Consider the following 23030-nt stretch of genomic DNA (forward strand, 5'->3'; position numbering starts at 1 on the left):
TCTGAGATAGAAAAATAAACCTAGCTCTTTATGTAAGTCACAGAATCCCTGTTAATTCATCAGGAAAAAAAAGGAAAACTGTGATTTTATCAAATAGTTAATACAAGAGATGTAAAAAGGAATACCTGCATAGCTTTAATAAAAGAAAGCTGGTCTTATTTCCAGGGTCAAATAGCTCAGCAGTCTATTATCATAACTTAATTATGCCCACTGAATTGCAACTAGACTGGAAATATTTATTGGATGCTGGTATAATATTTTCTATCTAACTTTACATAACTTCAGAATACACACACACACACACACACACACACACACACATATATATATATATATATATATATATATATATATATATGCCCAGTACATATTCAGTGAACTTGTACTGTGCATATGGCAGGAATCTCAGGTCAAATAATGCCAATGCAAAAACTGTGGTTCCACATTGGGAGGCTTGTCATGATCTAATGTGAAGACAAAATGAACTGCAAGAAAATCAGACTGAGAACAGACCCTGCCATGTCATCTTTACTTGCACACTGAAACCCATTACCTGCAAGGAACACTGACATTCATCTAAAAATACTACTTTAGATTTTAAAATTCAAACAAAATTTGTTGACAAAAAGTATCACTAAACCAAGTGTATTTATAAAATTTTCCATGTATTGTTCTGTTGGCAAACGTAAGACATGCCAGGGACCATAAGTGAAGAGAAAGTAGTAATCCTGCATTTGGAAACAAACACTCACGATAACTTTCGACTTAAGAGAATGTGAGAGCCACTGATACCCAGGCTTTTAGCTTTAATTACAAAGTAAGAACACTGATGAAAGGAAAACAAGCTGTAAGTTGAAAGTTGAACTGGAGATTGCAACATAGAGCTGTAGAACATGTCTACAGGACCAACTTCTCTCTATGGGCTATACACCATGAGAAGTATATTCTCATTGCAGACAAGATTGTCCTGTTTCAGTGTCTACTAGGAACATGGGGCAGGCAAACCTCAATTATTTTAAAGTGGCTGCCCCAGAAGCCTGGCAAGAATCAAACAAAATTAAATATGAAAACCATGTGCTACAAAAATGATGTATTTATATCTAAGTGTGAGGTTTTACTAAACGAAGAAGATATGATGGCAAGGGGACAAAAGCAACAGACCCAGATTATGACCTAAGGTTATTTCCAGTAAGGGGAAAATGGATAAACTCAACATGTCTAGATAAATACAGGGGGACTGAGAATGTGAATGTGATAAAAGGGACTGTTAGCATGACTAAATAGATTTGAGGCAAATTTCCAAGGGAACATACAGAAGTGACAAGTAGACAGGAATTAAAATTTAAAATGACATGAAAGTTGAAAAATAAATTGGACTTCACTGAGGAGTAAAAGTTCTAGCCAGAAAGTGTAGATTAATAAATTACATGGAAAACATCACAGAAAGATGAAATGATTTTTTTAAAACTCTTTCAAAGATAGACTGAAAGACATGGAGGGTGACAGCCTCATATATGAATAGGACACTACAGAAGAGAAAAACCATTAGAAAGATAAAAATCCACAAGATTAAAGCTGATAATTTGCTAAAAATCACTAAGTGAAACCTATGAACAGAAAAACAAGCTCATAGCATATAATTGGTAACCGTTGTGTGTGCTCACGTTTCTCTAACTGTAGGATAACAAAAATAATCGCAGTAAGCTAAAGTCACTAAGACAACTTAAATAACTCAATAAATGAATAAGTTAGCTTCCCAAAAAATAACATATGTTTAAAGGAATGGAACCATGTCATCATGATGTCACATTAAACAGTGAAAACTAGCCTCCATCATAAGGGTTTGCCTCGATCATATCAGCTTCTGGATAGCTTTAGGATATGACCTGATTGTTAATTCATGTGGATGGCCAGTCCCACTGTGGAATATACATCCCTAGGCAGGTCATCTGTGGTATGCAAGAAAGCAGGCTGAGCATGAGCTGAAGAAAGGGCAAGCCAGTAAGGAGTACTCCTCTGTGATCTCTGCCTCAGTTCTTACTTCAGTTGTCACCTTGATTTGCCTCATTGAATGACTGTGACCTGGACGTTAATGCTGAAACAACAATTTTACTGACTAAGTTTCTTTCTGTCAATGTTTTATCATAACAACATGAAAGACACAAAGACAGATAGCTAACAAATAAATAGAAGAAATGAGCATCAGGTTACCTTCAAAGGGGAAAAAAAAGTTGAGATAGAAATGTCTTCATCCAGAAGGAAGTGAAACAAGACAAAACAAAATAATACTGCAGCTAGCTGATCACAGAAACTAGCACAGTATATTAGTGTTTTAAAAATAAAAATTAGACTACTGGGTGTGAAGAAAAACAGACTGTGAGGTGTGTACTAAATAAAAAGAGGATGTTTGCTGCAGTTTGTCACAAGGCATTTATTCACGTCCAGCCTTTGGTGACAGAACTAAAAAGGACAGTGGAATAGATGATAATATGAACAGTCAGCTCCCCTGTGGGCATGTGAACAGCCTTGCCAAATTCACAGGCAGCTAGAACATAAAGAGAGGCTCTGCATAGATTCAGCTGAAAACCTGTAGTCATTGTAACAGCATGATGGACAGAGCATAATGTGAGATCTCGTGTAGTGAAATATACCACATTTTGGCTGTGTTTGGGAAGTTCTGGAAAGTCTACTATTCTATTGGAAAAATTAGCAGAAGGTGCATATATTTTTATTTTTGTAGTTATATTACACTCTTTAGTCACTTCAAAATTAGTTTAAATGTTTATATGTATAAATGTGTATGCACATATATCTCCTTTAATAAATTGGAATAAACATAATTTGGTAGTGTTATTAATATTCTGATTTGAATGCCTATTTTTTCATTTTAAAAGAATCTTTTAAAGCACATTTTTAAAATATAAAACCCAGCATTGATAGTATTAATCTTGATGTCAAAAATTTTTAAGTAATCCATTAATCAAATCCTCAATGACATACAAAATTTAACTACAGAAGTCATTTTAATGTCAATGTCCTAAAAACATCACAGACTGCTCCACAGTAGGAATCACCACTTTGGCTTTGCGTTTCTTCTCTAGGTTGTGTCCTTAAAAAAGACTCCTGATGTGATCTGATAGACTAAGATCAGAAGGAAGGAGAAGAGGACCTCCCCTACCAGTGGACTTGGGGAGGGGCATGCGTGAAGACCTGGGAGAAAAGGTGGGATCGGGAGGGGAGGAGGGAGGGGCTTATGGGGGGATACAAAGTGAATAAAGCGTAATTAATAAAAAAATTAAAAATTAAAAAAATAAAAGAAAATTCAAAACAAACAAATGACTCAACCATATCATCAGAAGCAAAGGAACAGTGACAAACAGATGGTAAACATTGTCAACAAAGTTGTAATTTACCACAATGAAAAAAAGAAAATACAAATTTGTAAAAGAAAATATAAATTCTTCCTTAGGGAATTGTGTATTTATCTAAGTCTATCATTTTAATGTTGAAACATATAGCACTTAAAAAGAAATTAAAGTTTATGATTCATTTAGAAAATGCACTAGACTTTTATAATGTAATTTCAAATAACATCAAACCATTGGGGTTCATAGTAAGTCTAATAAAATCGGTCATGAAAAAAAAAAGAGTGGAAGTGGGGCTAGGGTAGAAAGATGGCTCAGTGGCTGAAAGCACTTGCTGCTCTTGCAGATGACCAAGACTGGGTTACGTGGTGGATCACAACAACCTTCAAATTTAACTCCAGAAGATCTGAGATTGTGGGCTCTGTTGGGTCAGGTATGCGCATGGTATACATGCACCCACATAGGCTCACACACACATATGTAAATAAAAATAATAAAATTTCTAACAGAGAGAAAGAATGAAAATACATAAAAAGAAAACAGGGAAGGAAAGAGTAAAAAGAAACAAAATCACAGGGAATAGACAGGAATGGAAAAAGAGAGGAATAAATTGAAATAGAAAATTAAAAAGGGAAAGTGAAGAGGCCAGGGAGAAATCTTAATGAGTAAGTGTATTTGCTGCCTAATGATCCAAGTCTGAGAAACTGAATTTGGTCTCCAGAAGCAATACAAGCATGGAAATAGAAAACCAATTTATATGTATATAAATGTATATATTTCTGTACATATACACAGGGGGGAATATCTTGGTGGTAAAGTACTGAGGCTCAAGTATGAAGAACTGAGTTTTATTCACAAAACCCACTAATAAAAGAAAGCCAATGTCATGATGCATTTTTCTAATGCCAGCCCTAGGGAGCTGGAGGAAGATGCAGCAAACAGCACCTTGGCCATCCTGCATGGTAGGACCCAGACAAATGGCTTTTTTTTTTGAGGCTATGCCTCAATAAATAATAACAATAATAATTATTATTAATAATGTGGACTGCTCCCAAATAATAACATGCAGCATTATCTTCTAACCTTCACATACGTAGACAAACAAAAAAGCACCTACAAGAGCACACACATGAACCCATACAAACACACATGCAAAAATGGGCATACACAAAGATAAACAGATTAGAGATAGATATACAGATATAGACATGCTACTTAACAGACAAGTAATATACTAATTAATTATCTAATCACTAACTACCTTGCCAGATTATGTAGCACGGGTCAGCTATCTGCTAGGGAAGAAAAAAGACCCTTGAAATATGAAAAATTAGGAATTAAAAAAATGTAGAAAAGAAAATTTAAGATTCCCAAATCCTGGAGAACTTGAGTGCAGTGTGTATTGAAGTCACGCTGGAATTCAGAAGCACAAGACAAGACAAAGGAGAACAACTTACTATCATGAACATTTCCTGCAGTATTGTCTTGGCCACTTTGCAGCTATGCTGGGAAGAAAAACATCATAATGATAAGAAGGCTGCCATAAACTGTGAGTATATCTGATTGATTCTACCAAGCCAACACAATAGCTCTTTGTTGCCAAAGTGTTTTCTTCACTGAGTTACCTCTTCTATTTTAAAGCTACATATTCTGGAATTAATTCTGCTTCTCTCAAACTGATCGTGTCTGTGTGCTTTGGGGACACCAAAGTACTGTATATTTAAAAACGAAATTGAAAATTAATTTTTAGCATTTACTTTGCATTCTTTACCCTAGATGGTGAATCTGGGGATACTATCAAAGCAGTGAATTCTATTAGACAATATAGCAATTTCTCAGTGAAGGAATTTTCTGATTTTATCATTTTCATCATTTTAATCTAGCTGCACAGTCACTAAAGGAGGAGCTGGAAAAGCTGCCTACTGACTGAATCCTAAAGCAACTATATCCAAAGTTGATTCCGTACAGTGTGGGTAAAAGTGACAACTGCGTCTTGAGTGTAAAACTAAGAGTGGAAAATCACCCACAGTGATATCCCCAAATAAACTGCTCCAGGGGTGATTCGGAACTATAATGCACTGTGTATTTTTAATTATATTTGTAAATAACCAATGGGATCATTGTACTCTGAACTGTAGCACCTGGAGAAAGAGAACATCCACTCTGATGATAGCACAGTGGAGAGAATGGCTCTTTTACTGTTTCTAGTGGCATAGCCTATGCTGTCATTTTGTCACCTAAATCATTTCTTATTATTATTACAATTTATTTACTTTGTGTCCCAGCTGTATCTCTCTCTCTCTCTCAGCCTCTCCCAATCCCTTTCTACCTCTTCTTCTCCCATGCCCCTCTCCAAGTCCACTGATAGGGTAGGTCCTCCTCCCCTTTCCTCTGACCTAGCCTATCAGATCTCATCAGGACTGGCTGCATTATCTTCCTCTGTGGCCTGGTAAGGCTGCCCCTCCCCCCTTAGAGGGAGGTGATCAAAGAGCCAGGCCATGTTCCCCTTACTATGGTACCCACTTGGATACTGAACTGCCATGGGCTATATCTGTGCAGGGGTTCTAGGTTATCACCATGCTTGGTTCTTGGTCGGAGTATCAGTCTCAGAAGAGACCCCTGGGCCCAGATATTTTTGTTCTGTTGGTCTCCTTGTGGAGCTCCTGTTTCCTCCAGGTCTTTCATTTCCCCTTTCTTTTATAAGATTCCCTGCACTCTGCCCAAAGTTTGGCTTTGAGTCTCAGCATCTGCTTTAATACCCTGATGGTAGTGACACAAAGTCCAGCATACTTTCATTGACAGCCAGGTTGAGCGATTTGCCATAGGGTATCAATTTGCTCCTGCAAGAGGTCAATCCTCTGATTGAACACCATCAAGCTTCCATTTAGTTGAGCATTAATTCCTTTATGTACAACTAAGGCATGAGCTACATTGGCTAAATGATTATTCAGGGTCTGAGCAGTCTGCCCAGTATGACTCATGGCTAATGCCCTGGTGGTAGCTCCAACAGCCGTCAATGAGATGGTAGTAACAATGGTGGCTGATGCCCCAGGTCCCGCCTCTGAGAAAAAGGTATCGGACGGGTCTGATGCTCTTTGGGTGGATGACACCTAAATGAACATCAGTACAAAGTTCCAATTTATTTCTAATATCAGAGATCAGACCTCTACTCTTGCCTGATGCGTCTAAAACAAAAAGGGGGAACTGTAGAGAGCTGCGGAATGCTATGTCTTAAAGATGGAGCTGGTTTCCGCCTTCCACCTTCCCGATGGTGAGTGCTCTCTGTCACAAACAACTCCACATTTGGCTAAGGCTGAGGATCTGGCTTGCTTCCATGTATGTGGACCTATCTGCATTGCCCCCGTGGCACGCCTGGGTTGGCTACCCAGAGGCTATTTAAGCTGTGGGCTGGCTTTCCCCGGGGTCCGAGGATTGTTCAATGTTCCTGAATAAACTGCATTGAAAAAAAAAAAATACCCTGATGGAGAGAGTCCTTCAGAGGCTCTCTGTGGTAGGTTCCTGTCATGTTCCCTGTTTTCTCTCTCTTCTGATGTCTATGCCATTTGCCTTTCTGAATGAGGATTGAGCATCTTATTCAGGGTCCTCCTTCTTGCTTTCCTTCTTTAGGTGTACAGATTTTAATGTGATTATCCTATACTATATGTCTAATATCCACTTATAAGTGATTATATTAGGAATAGTGCTTCCTCAAGATCCAGCTACACCACCCCTAGGCATATATCCAAAATCTGCCCAAGTATACAAGGACATTTGCTCAACCATGTTTGTAGCAGCTTTATTCGTAATAGCCAGATTCTGGAAACAACCCAGATGCCCCTCAGTGGAGGAATGGATACAGAAATTGTGGTACATTCACATAATGGAATACTACTCAGCAATTAAAAACAAAGAAATCATGAAATTTGCAGACAAATGGTAGGATCTAGAAAAGATTATCCTGAGTAAGGTATCCCAGAAGCAGAAAGACACACATGGTATATACTCACTCATAAATCTCTTAATTCACCTCAGGTGGCCGAAGCGAGGTACTTCAGAGCCTTTGCTTTATGTGGAGCAGGAAATTGTCTGCCTCCTCTGCTGTGTTCATAGTTCTCTCTCTCTCTCTCTCTCTCTCTCTCTCTCTCTCTCTCTCTCTCTCTCTGTGTGTGTGTGTGTGTGTGTGTGCGCACGTGCGCGCGTTCGTGTGTGTCATTGGACGCACTCTGCTCCCTCTGCTGTGGATTACACAGGTGTCAGACAGGACTCACCATGGAAACTTTGTCCCAAGCATATTTGTTTTCAATTCTTTCATTAAATCAGTAAGATACGCAATTGTTTCTGATGGACACAGTGATTAGGAAGAGGCACAGAGCTGCTCTAATTGGAATTAAGCCTTTAGGCTTGTAATAGTCTCTAAACTGAACAGACTAGATCATCTCTGTAATTTGCAGATTAATGAGTCAATAGATAACTCTTCCACACATTTTCTGAACAAATTGAGTAGCTAGTACAAACAGTGAGTAAAACTTCATTTGCAGCTTTGGTACGTCAAATCCAAACTAGTCTTCCCTTTGTAGGAGGTTTTCAGGCTATATAAGTCCATAGTAAAAGACCTCTTTAACAGCTGATAGCAGAAGACAAACAACCTTTTTCACTGTATGTCTTCTTTTCATCCAGCCTTCCCACAGCATTTTATTACATTAGTCTCAAAAAGCAAGATGGTGAAAAACATACAAGATTAGTATTTGTCTTATTTTAAAACAATAAAGAATATAATTTTTCCCTATTTGGAATAATTTCAGATTTATAAGAAAGCAGCACAGACAGTAGAGACAGCTTGCATGTATCTTTCACCTAATACTGCCTCTTTTCTTTAAGTTTAAAAAAATTGCATATATTTTTTCTCTCATTTTGACAGTGGGGAGTGTGGGGTCAAGTTGAGACTATGTTCTGTTTTATCCTGAATCTCACTGTGCCCAAGTTGCTTGCATACTTCCTTTCTTATTTCACCTCTTTTAAAGTTAACTTCAACCTATCACACTAAGATAGCAGAAACCTCAAAGGTTTACAGAATTGATAGGCACTTGTTTTACTAGTCTAAAGAAAAGTCATTATAATGATGCACTTTGTACTTGAAAAGCACAAATTAGGCCAAATGTCAAACGCGTGGTTTACATTTACTCATTCCACGTCTTGGATCAGTTCCAGTTATTGAAAAGAGGTGTCAATTTAATTCAATAACATCCATTAGTAGCGTGAGAAATTATGATGTCTTCAATCTATTTAATATATTTTAATAAAATATGTAAAATATAATCAACAGAAGAACCTTGAATGGGGCACATACTTGATCCTTAAAGACTAGCAACGTTGGGGGGGGGTGTCGACTGGTTTTATGTGTGTACCTTGGCCACCAGGGATACAAGTGAATGACCTGTGATTAAAATAAAAATAATAAAATAAATAAATAAATAGAAGCATTAGATGATATTCTTGCTCAAAAAAACTATTTTTTTGAAGCCTTCAAGTAACACTACATTACTGAATAATAGAGTGCTGACTGGCACCAGTACTTAGAGAGTTAAAAAAAAATTGAAAATTTTAATAGACTAGAACAACTTTAAGTCATTTTCAAAATGAGATACAAAATGATTATCCATTTTAGTAAAAATACACTAGGTGCAAGCACTGTTACTAAAATATAATAGAATTGGAAAATAGCATCAGTCAAGGTTTAAAAGTTAAAATGAATGAAGTTCATTAATCTCCCTGGAAAAAGTAACTTTTATTACATATTTGACTTAAGTACATCAAGTTACAATAATTCAAAAGCAACGTCCTTAGGTAAAAATGTACTTTTATAATTAAGAAAATAATGCATACTTAATGTACAAATTTTAGTAAACAGAGACACGTGTAATAGCAGGATCATATATCAAGATGCTAATTTGTGCTTGTCCTTAAAATGTTTCTAGCCTAGACTCCCGGAAAGCAGTCAGAATTTGTTGCTCTCCATTCTTAGGAAAGAAGACTTTACCAAGAGGCAAGGAGAACTATTTTCCGGACAATTTGATTTCCTGGATTTCTCTGTGGGAAAGTTTGAGCTCCTGAAGCAAGAAGTCGAGAAACAAAATGAATTAGTGTTTTTAAGAAGAAAGGAATGGCTGTGTGGACCTCTAAGACTGAGAAAGATGGTCAATGAAGGCAAGGCTATAGGTTATAGGGATTAGGGCACGTAGCCCATTCATTTCCAGTGTCATAAGAAGTACTGTTCCAGGATGACAGAGTATAAGTGGGAGGCATTTAGGTTTTAAAATATTGGGAATTTAGGGCTGTAGAAGTTCTTAAGCAGTAAAGTGCTTTACCAACCAAAGATGAGGACCTGAGTTTAATCCATAGATTCATGTAAAAAGCTGAGTGCCCATCCAGGAAAGATGAGCCTATTGGTTCAACAGTAACAGATATATTATGCAGTAATCAATCACATTCTGATGGGATTTGGTGTTGCCTCAACAGCAAGGGATTCACAACTGGTACAGTAAACCTGCTCAAAATCTTATGGTTTTAATAGGGAAGCTACCTTTTTTTGATAAATGAAAATGATGTGACTATCAACTTGGCTTCTAAATAAGCATGTTTATGCCCATAGAATAGTGTTGCTGCCATCTTTGCTCAGAAACACTTTTTACTGTGGTCACTGAAGAGATTAAAACTGGACAAAACACAGAAATTAATTCATTGTTGGATGGCAAATCATAAATGATTCATCTTCATTACCAACTCCAAAGCTTAAGAAATATTACCCAAGAAGTAGAGGAAAGATTGCGAAGAGCCATAGAAAGGTGCTGAAGAAATATGCAATACGGACTTCATGGGCACAGCCTATCTGTTGTACTCTTGAACTCATAACAGCCGTGATTACTTGTACTATATCACCAAAAGCTTGTGTCTGACTACATCCAGTTATGAAAAGGAGTGGGTCTCATGAAGTACCACCCTCTTGAGAATTCATGTGCATTTAACAGGCAGTAAGAAGGGGAGAGACAGTTTTATTTGTTGTGTATCACCGGTAAAATGCCTTTGCTTTGGTAAGCAAGCCTTAAACCCATGTTCCTGTAAACAGTCCTAAGGAAACTCAGTGAGCCACACACAGAGACATAAGCCATGAAAGCAGAAGGAACATAGTTGGGAAGAGGAAAGGAATTGACTTTCCTGAGGAACATGAGAGAACAACAGAGTAAATGTATTATGTACATTATGAAAATATAATAATGAGACTTATTATCATAATTAACTTATACTATATATTTTTTTAAAAAAAACAGGAATGGTGATATGTGCTTGAAATACCATCATTGGGAAAGCAGAGACAGGAATATCCCTGGAGCTGACTAGCTAACCAGTATAGCCAAATTAGCAGGTACCAGGCTCAGTCAGAGATCCCATCTCAAAAACAAGATAGAAAGTAATGGAGGAAGACATCTGACATTGACCTCTGCCCTCTGCATGCGTGTAGATGTGTGCACACACATGAGCATGCACACATAAGCTCGCATGAACATCTGGCCTCCACAAACACATGCACACACATAAGTAGGCACATATACCCTGACATTGAACTCTGATCTCAACTCACATGCACACATACACCTAAGCATGTACATATAAAGTGTGAACAACGTCACATCTCCCTCTAGTGTCCAGAGTTCACTCTGCTGGAGAAAAGAAAATATCAGAGGTGGGAAAACAGACAGATAGCTGTGTCTCCCACTTGGCCTTGATGGTGCTGAATGCATGGGGCCTTTCTCTAACTGACCAAGACACCCTGTATGGCCTTACATCAAGACTGTGAAAGTAACATTGAGATTACACGCTGAGCAATGAGTGTTCTTCTTTTGGTCCATCTTGAGGCAAATGAAAATGCTGGTGTCAGTCTAAAGAGGAGTATCAGTGTTGGGCAGCTCATAGAGGTTCCCTTTCTTTTTTCTTTTCTTTTTATTTTTTTTAATTCTTTATTAATTACACTTTATTCACTTTGTATTCCCCCTGTGGTTCCCTCCCTCCTCCTGTCCCTATCCCTCCCTTCCTCTCTCTTCTCCACACATTCCCCTCCCCAAGTCCACTGATAGGGGAGGTCTTCTTTTCTTTCCTTCTGACCCTAGTCAATTAGGCCTCATCAGGAGTGGCTGCTTTGTCTTCTTCTGTGGCCTGGTAATGCTGCTTCCCCCTCAGGGGGAGGTAATTAAAGAGCAGGGCAATCAGTTCATGTCAGAGACAGTCCCTGTTCCTATTACAGTGGAACACACTTGGATATTGAACTGCCATGGGATACATCTGTGCAGGGGTCTTAGGTTATCTCCATGCATAGTCCTTGGTTGGAATATCAGTCTCAGGAAAGACCTCTGTGCTCAGAGTTTTTAGTCCTATTGCTCTCCTTGTGGAGTTCCTCTCCAGATCTTACTGTTTCCCACTTCTTTCCTAAGATTCCCTGCACTCTGCCCAAAGGTTTCCCATAAGTCTCAGCATCTACATTGATAGTCTGCAGGGCAGAGCCTCTCAGAGGTCCTCTGCGTCAGGCTCCTGACTTGTTCCCTCTTTTCTCCTTCTTCAGATGTCCATCCTCTTTGCCTCTCTGGATAAGAATTGAGCATTTTAGCAAGAGTCCTCCCTCTTGATTAGTTTCTTTAGGTGTACAGATTTTAGTAGGCTTATCCTATTCCTTTTCTTTATGAGATTTTGGTTCTCAAGTATCACACAGTTGGGTTATGCAGTGAACCACGGATGAGCTGGGAAGACTAAAACACCACAAATACTAACACCTCCTAAATTACATGAGAGAAACTCCCCCTTTCTTTTTTCCTATTTTCAAAGTAGAACTGAGTGAAGAGGAGAAGGAACAACAAGAGCAATGAGGAGATGGAAGAGGAAGGAAGGATTAGAAGAAGGAGAAAGGGAGGAAGGCTCTTGAAAATGCTTCAATTTAGAGATATTTGCTCAAAGCCCTAGTGCTGGTTTGATTTCTGTACATTCGCTATGAGAGGTGTCAAGGCAGGAAAATTCATAAAAGTCTTCCACAGGTAAGTGTGTACGCACGTTTTTCCTGAGCCAAATACCACCAAATAGGTTTTCCTAGCAGTTAGAAGTGAATCACTAGGAGTGGTATACCTGGATCTGGGGGAAGCGCTCTTCCTAATTGTCTAAGAAAGCACCAGATCGATTTCCAGAGTTGTACCAGTTTACATTCCCACCAGCAGTGGAGGAGGGTTCCCCTTTCTCCACATCCTCTCCAGCATGTGTTGTCACTTGAGTTTTTGATCTTAGCCATTCTGTTGGGTGTGAGGTGGAATCTCAGGGTTGTTTTGATTTGCATCTTTCTGATGGCTAAGGATGTTGAGCATCTCTTTAAGTGTTTCTCTGCCATTCTAAAGAGGCTCAAGTACACAACAAGGACATTTGCTCAACCATGTTTGTAGCAGCTTTATTCGTAATAGCCAGAACCTGCAAACAACCCGGATGTCCATCAACAGAGGAATGGATACAGAAATTGTGGTACTTTTACACAATGGAATACCACTCAACAATTAAAAACAAGAAAATCATGAAATTTGCAGGCAAATGATCATTCTGAGTGAGGTATCCCAGGAGCAGAAAGACACACAGGGTATATAGTCACTTATAAATGGGTACTAGACCTATAAGACAGGATAAACATACTGAAATATGTATACCTAAAGAAGATATCAAGAAAGAGGACCCTGTGTAAGATGATCAACCCTCACTTAGAAAGACAAATGGTATGGACATTGGATGTAGGAGAAAACAAGTAACAGGACAGGATCCTACCACTAAGGGCCTCTGAAAGACTCTACTTTGCAGTGTATCAAAGCAGATATTGAAACTCATAACCAAACCTTCAGCTGAGTACAAGGAGTCATATTAAAAAAGGGGGAGTTAGTATGACCTGGAGAGGCCAGGAGCTCCACAAGGACCAAATATACCTGGGTACAGGTGTCTTTTGTGAGACTGTATCTCTGACCAAGGACCATGTATGGCTATAACCTAGAACCCCTGCTTGGATGTAGCCCATGGTAGCTCAGTGTCCAAGTGGGTACTCTAGTAAAGGGAACAGAGATTATTTCTGACAGGAACTCAATGGCTGGCTCTTTGACACCCTCCCCCCCACCAGAGGGAGGAGCAGCCCTGCTAGTCCACAGAGGAGGACTTTGCATTTAGGCCTAAAGATACCTGATAAACTAGGGTCAGATGAAAGGGAGGAGATCCTCCCTTATCAGTGGACTTGGAAAGGTGTAGGGAGAAGATGAGGGAAGGAGGGTGGGAATGAGAGGGAATGAGGGAGCAGGATACAGCTGGGATACAAAGTTAATAAACTGTAACTAATATTAAAACAATTTTAAAAAAGTGAATCACTGCTGGGTGTGGAGGTGGAGACATGAGTGCTGCCCTCTACTAGTCTGACAGGGTGCTTTCTAGCTGCCATTGTTTTTGGCTCATGAACAGAGGCTCCTATGGGTGTTCCTTTGCTTTTCTGAAATAATATGTTAAATTTCACATTCTTGGGGTCATGGCACCAGCAGGACAAATTATGCTGGATATGGACACAGTTCATTAGTTCAGTTCGTTCCCTGAATTTGCACTGGTGCTTTCTTTCTGAAGAGCACACCATGAAAACTGGTTATTTATATATAAGTGGAAGTACTTTATGCCTTATATTTATCTAACAGTGTTTTAAATGTCATTAAGCAACAATTTTAAAATGTCTCCATTGAACAGGAGCATATATTTGTGTTATTATTTATTTAGAAAGCATGTTCTGGTGAGCACTCAGCAGAACATGAAAGCAAATAAAAACTATTCATCTCACAGACAGAAGGTCAAAAAATCATTGGAATATATGTGGTGTGAATAAGAATTGTTTTAAATAATTAAAGCTAGCAAACCCCTTCTACTCGGTGAGTAGGAATCACATGTCAGGAACGTTCACACCATAAGCGAGACTTAATATTACAAGTAGCCACCCAAGTATTCTTGGTAAACCTGGGCTTTGCTCTGAGGTCTCCTGAGTAGTCCATCTTCTGAAGCCTTTTTCTTAATTGGGATATGCAATTAAAGTCAGTGTAGTCCTGAAGCTAGTTGTACTCTGCCCCTCTCTCAAATCTCTCTGGACAATACAAGGTCATATTAGTACAAGGTCATATTAGTAAGTACCCATTACAGAATAACTGAACTGAAGGTGTTGTGCCCGAATCGCGATACCCCAAAAGACCCCCCACCAGGAGCCGAGTCTGTTGCAAACCACATGAGCATCTTTTTATTACAAAATTACAAGCTGCAGCTTGGGGCCACACCCCCCCACCGCCGAAGCAGTGAGAGCTGAGAGCCCCGTGTTCATGTTAGTTGGGTGATTTAAAGATTCTGGTTTCTCCCAGCATGCCCAAGGCAGGGACGATTCCTGCCTGGCAAGCATCTATTTGTCAAAATGCAACATTTTGAATTGATTGGCTATAGGAAGGTCCTCAACCCATTAATGACCTGGTATCCCTCCCTAGCGGGATGGGCCAGTTTCCTAGCAACTGTATCTCTAGTGGGTGGAGAAAGAATACAGTACAGCAGGTTCTTCCCTTCAGGGCATTACTGGACCTCACCCAGCTAGTTCAGGCCTTAAACTTTAGTGATGGCTGATTTTTAATCTTTTGGTCTCTCAAAGGGTGATATAATGAAGCTGAGGTAACTTTTTAAAGAGGAAATTTTGCAATTCCATCATCAGTGTAAGAACTGGGAGAAGGAATAAAATAGAAAGTGCAGCTGGAATGTACTGTATAAGGAAATAAATTTAAAAGAAGGTGTGTGATGGGGTAGGTGTGACGAAAGCACTGCAGGATGTGTGGCTGGCCATGCAGGTGCAGCGATGTTAACTACATAGGAAAATACTAACACTGATTTCTTTGGCTTTGCCCCTCTACATTTCAGACCAATGTACACACTGGCTTTAAAGTGCTTTACAGTAATGCTAGCTTTGTGTTTGATAGACTAAATAGAAAGCATAAGATTTTCAAGTAAGCAAAGGAGGCACATTGTCTTCAAGTTCTCAGCAAGTGAAAAACTCTCCAAATGTCTCCTTCTACACGAACTGTCTTCATTCTTAGAAAGACCATCCCACAACAGCCTTCAGCCAACAGGAAAGGAACAAAACAAATGAATATCTGACTAATAATGGCTTAACTAAATAATGAATTTCAAATGCTCTCTCATCTGAGGATTAACTTTGAACAAAGTCATTTCACACTGGGCAGAAGGAAAGCTTGGTGGACTAGAACTTGTGAGACCTGGGATCTATTTCAGGTGATCAGTCAATCAATCAACTGATCGATCAAATTCCTCCCTATGAAAGGGTCAGGATAGGGGAAAACATGACACTGCCCTGGCATCAAGTGCCATTAATTTCATCCTGCATACTTGCTGTGTGACTCTCACTTGCCTGTGCAACTAAGGATTAAGAAATAGAGAAAAACAGAGTTTAAAAAGTAGAGAAAAAAATTCAGCAGGAATCATTCTTAGAAGCAAGGAAGGCATGGCACTGCTGGTGTGTTCATTATTGCGCAAAGGCCCTTCTTTACAGTGATTGCACACCATTCTCTGCCTATTCTTGTACAATCTACTCTCTAGCTGTCAGAGCCAAGATTTGTGTTTCTGGAGGACTGGCTCAGAATAAACTGAGTGAGCTTCAAATCAATGTGTAGAAAAATAGCATCATTTGAACATTACATAATAAATGTGTGGAAAAATTAACTGTGTCCCATAAGCAATGCAACTGCATATGTCCATGAAATAGAAACAAGCACAAACGCCATGTGCCTTCATCCAGGCACAACAAGCCCTTCGCTTTGGCACTCTGTGTTAAGCTAAATGTGATACTAAGTTGTACACAGCAAAGGAAAGGGTATCATGGCAGTAAGACACGAAAATCAGCACTGCTCTGTTCATCCTCAAACATAACAAGATTTGGTTTCTAAAGAAATATGAAAATAAGAGTTTACAATGGCGGGCTCTTTGACACCCCCCCCCCCCAACACACACACCTGGGGAAGGAGCAGCCCTGCTAGGCCACAGAGGGGGACTTTGCAGCCAGTCCTGAAGATAGCTGATAAACCAGGGTCAGATGAAAGGGGAGGAGGACCTCCCCTATCAGTGGACTTGGAAAGGGGCTGGGAGGAGATGAGGGAGGGTGGAATTGGGAGGAAATGAGGGAGGGGGATGCAGCTGGGATACAAAGTTAATAAACTGTAACTAATATTAAAAAAATAAAATAAAATATCTTTGAAAAGGATAAAGACCCCATAAAAAAGGAAAATAAGAGTTTAAAACAGGAAACTGTTTAGAGTAATTTGAGTATGAATAGTTTAAAAAAATGTGCACTAGAAGGCACAACAATAGAAATAAGAGAATTGTCAAGGAGATGTGCTAGGTTTTGTGATGGGCACAGTACACAGCACCAGAAATGAGATAAGAATGGAGGTTTTAAAAGTGGTGAAGAGGAGCAAGAATAACTCAATTTTGATTAATCCCTTCATTTTTTGTAATAAGTATACATAAAAAAAAACAAATACACCCCCAGTGAGGCATCCCAAATTCAATCATCAGTTTCCTTTTCCTGGAAGAAGACGCCTTGCCTATTTCTCACTGATTCTGCAGTCTGCTCAATTCTAAACCTGTGGCCACCATCCATGTTTTCCTATGCATTCAATCTGTTTCTGATATTCGGTATGCAAAAATGTCAAGTGTTGAGTTATTCTGTCCTAAACTGATGCATTGAAGTCATCATTTATCTTTAATTATGTGGCCCCAAGTGTTAATGTATAGCCAATGTGTAGGAGATATTGTAGACCCTTTAAGTGAGAATCTACTATAATAGTCTTCTGTGGTCAGGGAAGCTACCTATACAAGGGACTGAGAAAGGTCTTGGGGACTTAAGATTCCGTGAAATCTAAATGTTATAGAGGTGAATTTAATGCTTGGGTGGTTTTGGCTTCCTGTTATATACTCCCTCCTGCATACACCCTTGTGATATTGCAAGGTATCAATCGCCCTCATGAGGGCCAAATACATAAGGCTGCCTTGACCTTGGATGTTCAGCCTCCCATTCTGTTACCTTTATTTCGTAAGTCTGTTCACCTCAGAAATTTTATTATAGGAGCACCTACAACTTGAGTGAGGAACCACCCTTAGTTTTTCACTCTACATTGAATTCCACTTAGACTCACCATGTCATACATAATATGTTTGTTTGTTCTGATATTACTTTTGTAGTTAACCATTGACAGATAAATTCATCTTATACAAATGTTTCATTTTATTTAAAAAAAATCACTCTTATGGTGTGATATAGCAAAATTCTTGTTTTTCTTCTGCCAATTTTACCGATTGTCTTCCTGTTATGAGAGCTAATAGCTATCTAATTCAAGTTTTCTATAGCACTGATCCTGTTATTTTTGTTTTGACATTTTCTTCCTTGAAATATCTCGCTTTTGGTTTTCTTCTTACCTAACTATGCCTTTTTCAAAATTTCTTCTTCAATTTTCTTCTTAGCCCCTAAAGGTTTAAGTACCCTAGAAATCAATCCTTACACTTCATCTCAATCATTCTGGTGATTTAATCCAGTTTTGTATCATTAAACTACATCATTTATCTAAAAATGCCTAGAAATTCAATCTTCTCCTAGAACTAACTTTTCCATGAACTGAAGACTCTGTCAGACAATTACCCTTGGAAGTGTATTTAAAAGTTTTGACTCAGCATTCAGAAACTCTATCTCTAGTGATTTTTTTTTAATATCAGGAGAAGCCATCACTTAACACACACAAGGTCATTCCTGCAGCAGAGAGAAAACAGCTGGCACATGCATACATGCATACTCATACTATATATACACATGTATGCACACACGCAGACACACATGCTCATGTATATGTGTAATATACACATACAAGAATGTCATTAATCAAGTTCTCATCATTTGTTCACTCATTAAAACTGCACTTTAATTACCAAATTAGTGCTTGAATAACTCTTAAGATGACTGGATGACAACCACAGAGTTGACAATGGTTGAGTTATACAGTGAACCTCTTTACACCAAGACCAAGAGAGGCAATGTTGCCTGTTCTTTTCCATTTCACACATGGCATGGCATATAAGTTCAATCTCATGCTCTATGCAGAACCACATTTTCAAAGTGTGTGGGCTGGAGGGGTGTTGCTTTTGTATTTTGATTTGTTTAATTCAGAGGTCCCATGAATGACCTCTGAAGGATTGTGTGGCATCCTAAGTTAAAGAAGATTCTTCCCTATCTTATAAAGAAATACATGTCAAGTAAGTTTCAGTCAGACATGACATATAATGCAGTGTTGACCTATGAGTTAAATATTAATTACCATAATCTTGAAGTAAATATGGCATCTTCAGGTAGAAATACACATTTTGCAAGAATTTTCTATGGATTAAACAGTTAAAACACTGAGAACAAATGTTTAAAATAATCCAGCCAGGTATTCTTACTTCTGTATTTAATTTTATTGTTATCTTATTTTATTTTTCTGCTCAGGTACTCATGTTATCAGTTGCATAGCTTGTACTCAGTGTTTTTCAGTTATCAGCTTAACTTTTACATCTTCATGTCTGATTGCCCTGTCTGTACTAACATTGCCTGGCCAAAGTTATTCTCAACCTACTAAACATTGTATGTCACATAGTGATATTGAAATGGTGAGTGACATATTTGTTTCATCATTGAACATCTAATATCTAGAGTATCATTCAGCTAATGAAATGTTTAACAGATATTGAATTACTATGTAAATCAATAGATGAACTTAACTGAATAAAAGGCTGCTAATAAGATCTTCTTTACCTCTTTCTTTCAAGTGAAGTAGGTAAATTGATGTTTTACAAACATATTCTTTTTTTAATTTGCACCATATTTTAATGTTAGTGAAAGTAAATATGAATGTCTAGAGGATATCAACAATAAAATGTTCTTATTCTATTAATGGCATAATAAATATAATAACTTTTGTCTTTAAGAACCCATTTATGTGTGAAAATGTAAATAATAATTTAGCATAATATAACATATACTGTATTGAATTATAGTGCATATTATATGTTTTTATATTCATACATTTATCCTTAATACCCCTGTGCTTATATTTTATTCATAGTGCTTTGTGCATTTTACTTTGAAATATTTTATGTTATAGTAATTCAATTTTAGCAGGCTACACTTAACATTTTCACACATTCTTTATATAAGCAAAAGAGAAGCTCGTGGATTTTTAAAGCATCCATGCTTCCTGAAGATCATTGCAGAAGAGGGGGCAGAAAGATAGTAAAAGCCAGAGGCTTAGTAAAAGCCAGAAAGCTTATGGTGATGCTGTGTGTCTTAGAAATGTCACAGAAGTTATACTAGTTATACTCATAAATTCTCACCAACATAGCTGCCTAAAAAAAAAAAAAAGCCCATAACAAGGATGATGCCAATTGATGCACGCTAACAAGAAAGGGAGGAATCTCACAGGGCTTCAATCCTAGACAAAGAGCTACACTCAACTAAGGAATGCTGAAAGCATAAAAAATTGGGTTCCCTAGGGAAGTCTTCCAGTTAGTTATCTAAGACCAAGCATAACCCTGGTGATAATATACATACTAATGACATTAGGTGGACTCAAAGGCTGTATTTATATATGTAAGACTATATATCAAGAAGTTTTAGAAAAGAGGCCTTGGACTCCACAGAGTGGAAGTGGGGTAGGTGTTGGTATAACGTTCTTTTGGAATGCATACACCTTACACATGTTCATTCAAATGCTGATTTCTCTTCCCCACTATCTGGTTTCAATCCACACATTGCATTGTGATACTTATTTTAAGCACCCACTGTCTCAAGTTTGTGTAAACATGCCACCATTTGTTCTCTCAATTGTCAATTAAAACAACCAGCCACAAAGTTGAGCAATGGAGAGGATAGGGTGGGGCATTCTGGTTCAGAGTGGGAGGAGAGGAAGGAGCAGAAGGGAGAAGAGGGGAGAAGCTGGGAGAGGCAAAAGCTGGGAGAGAGGTCTTGGCATGACGTGGAGAAATGAACCAGACCTAAGACATCATTAAAAGCAAGTATAATGGGTAAATCTGAATTGTAGAAAACTATGCGGGCTTGGGGTTTAGGGTTGAGTAGCTATTGCCCTTGAACCTTGTGTTCATGGTTAATTAAATAAATCCTAGTCTCTGTGTGGTGATTTGGTTATACAGCTGTTTAGGATTAACCGCAGCATTACTAAAAGATATATCAATAGTAAATATTAATGGCTTAATACAACAGGTAGGCTTGGAGAGAAGAAAGGACAGGAAAAATAATGTAATTATAGTTTAACTTTAAAAACTTAAAAACCACCCATGCTCAGCTTTTAAAAATGTGTAGCTCTCATCCACCTAAGTTTGTAGGATTTCAGAGCCTCCATTTACTAGATTATTGTTCTGCATGCTCAGGTGTGAATACCCGCACTGTGCCTCTGCTAGCACAAATACTAAACCCAAATTCCTGTCCAAATGGAACGACTAGGTCTGACTTTACCCTGTGAGATACCCGCCTGCTTATTCACCACCTTGACATATTCTCTTTAAAGTTTGTCTCCTTGGGAGTTGTAAATCTCTGTTTGATATGTCCTTTCTGTACACTCACAAAAGAAACCAGCATTTACCTGATCCAAAATAATAAAAGTACAGAAAAAAAAAATCAATAATGGAAAAAAGAGCAACTACTCTCCAGTTTTGTTCCCTACAAACAGCAGCAACAAAGGGAAAAAGACAAGAGTCAGTATGTGCTGCTCTTTTGTACTACACTGATATCATTATGATTTGTTCCCAGTGGAAAATTGCTCTATTTTGGCTTTAGGTTACAGTAAAGATGTGGTCAGATTAACATATGGTGTGGCTTTTATGAGATCTATGTGTGCAAGAATCAAAGCCCCAAACAGTAGTTATAAGGAATGATAAATGGGGACAATATTATCTTAGTAGGCAACAGCTCTATTCAAAAACTATTTTCAATTTTAAAATATAAAAGACACAGTGTGCAATGTGTTTGAACGATTTAAAACATAAAATCCAACCTTGCTAGGCCACAGAGGAAGACAATGGAGCCAGTCCTGTTGAGACCTGATAAACTGGGGTCAGATGGAAGGAGAGGAGGACCTCCCTATCAGTGGATTTAGAGAGGGGCAGGGAGGAGATGAGGGAGGGTGGGTGGGATAAGAAGGGATTGAGGGAGGAGGCTACAGCTGGGATACAAAGTGAATAAACTGTGTTTAATATAAAAAATGAAAATTTAATTAAAAAAAAAAAGACTCATAAACTCCAAATTATTTTCAAAACTGTACTAATTCATTCTCTGTAAAACATTATATAATCCATGTATTAACAGGCAAATTAGATTATTTCAATTCCAATGATATTTTAAGAAGACAGGGTTTCACTTTTATTCATTATTAGCCAGATAGAGCCAAGTAATTGTGATGATGATACTTGCTTTTTTGCCCAATTCTGGAATACTTGTGAATTTAGGTATGCCCTGGTTATTTGCATGCCTCGCTGGGTGCCTGTGCCCGTTGATGCCCCTCACGCTATGACTCTCTTCAGACAGAAAAGGGATCTTGGAACTACAGCTGCCACTGTTACTGCCATCTCATTGGCGGCTGTTGGAGCTACCACCGTGGCATTAGCCATGAGTCATACTGTGCAGACTGCTCAGACCCTGAATAATCTTTTAGCCAATGTAGCTCATGCCTTAGATGTACAAAAATGAATTAATGCTCAACTAAAAGGAGGCTTGATGGTGTTCAATCAGAGGATTGACCTCGTGCAGGAGCAAATTGATACCCTATGGCAAATGGCTCAACCGGGCTGTCAATGAAAGTATGCTGGATTTTGTGTCACTAGCATACAGCATGAGAATTTTTCCTGTGCTGCAAATCTGTCTAAACAATTGTCGAGCTATATTTTAGGTAATTGGACTGGAGAATTCGATACTACGATGGAGCAGCTGAGAGTGGCCACTATCACAGTAAATTCTACCAGAGTGGACGCAGGACTAGCCACAGGATTATCACCATGGATTGCTGCAGCCATGAATCATCTGAAGGAATGGGCGGGCATGGGAGCATTAGCAGGCCTTCTGGTGTTGGTCTCCTTGGTTTGCCTGTGGTGTATATGCAAGATTAGAGTCTCACAACAGCATGATGATCATGATGCAGCCATGATCATTCAGGCCTTTACAGCCATTGAAGCAGGACATTCTCCCCAAGCATGGTTGGATACCATAAAAAGCTAAAATGTTATGCTCAGGATGCGAGGCTAAGCACTCAGGGTCAGCTGCTTTCGACCCAGAGAAGAGCATGTCTGATTGCATGCGGGTTGATGCCCCAGGTCCTGCCTCTGAGAAAAAGGTATTGGACGGGTCTGATGCTCTTTGGGTGGATGACACCTAAATGAACATCGGTACAAAGTCCCAATTTATTTCTGATATCAGAGATCAGACCTCTACTCTTGCCTGATGCATCTAAAACAAAAAGGGGGAACTGTAGAGAGCTGCGTAATGCC

This window comes from Meriones unguiculatus, chromosome 1 (genome assembly GCF_030254825.1).
Source record: "Meriones unguiculatus strain TT.TT164.6M chromosome 1, Bangor_MerUng_6.1, whole genome shotgun sequence".
NCBI classification, from domain to species: domain Eukaryota; kingdom Metazoa; phylum Chordata; class Mammalia; order Rodentia; family Muridae; genus Meriones; species Meriones unguiculatus.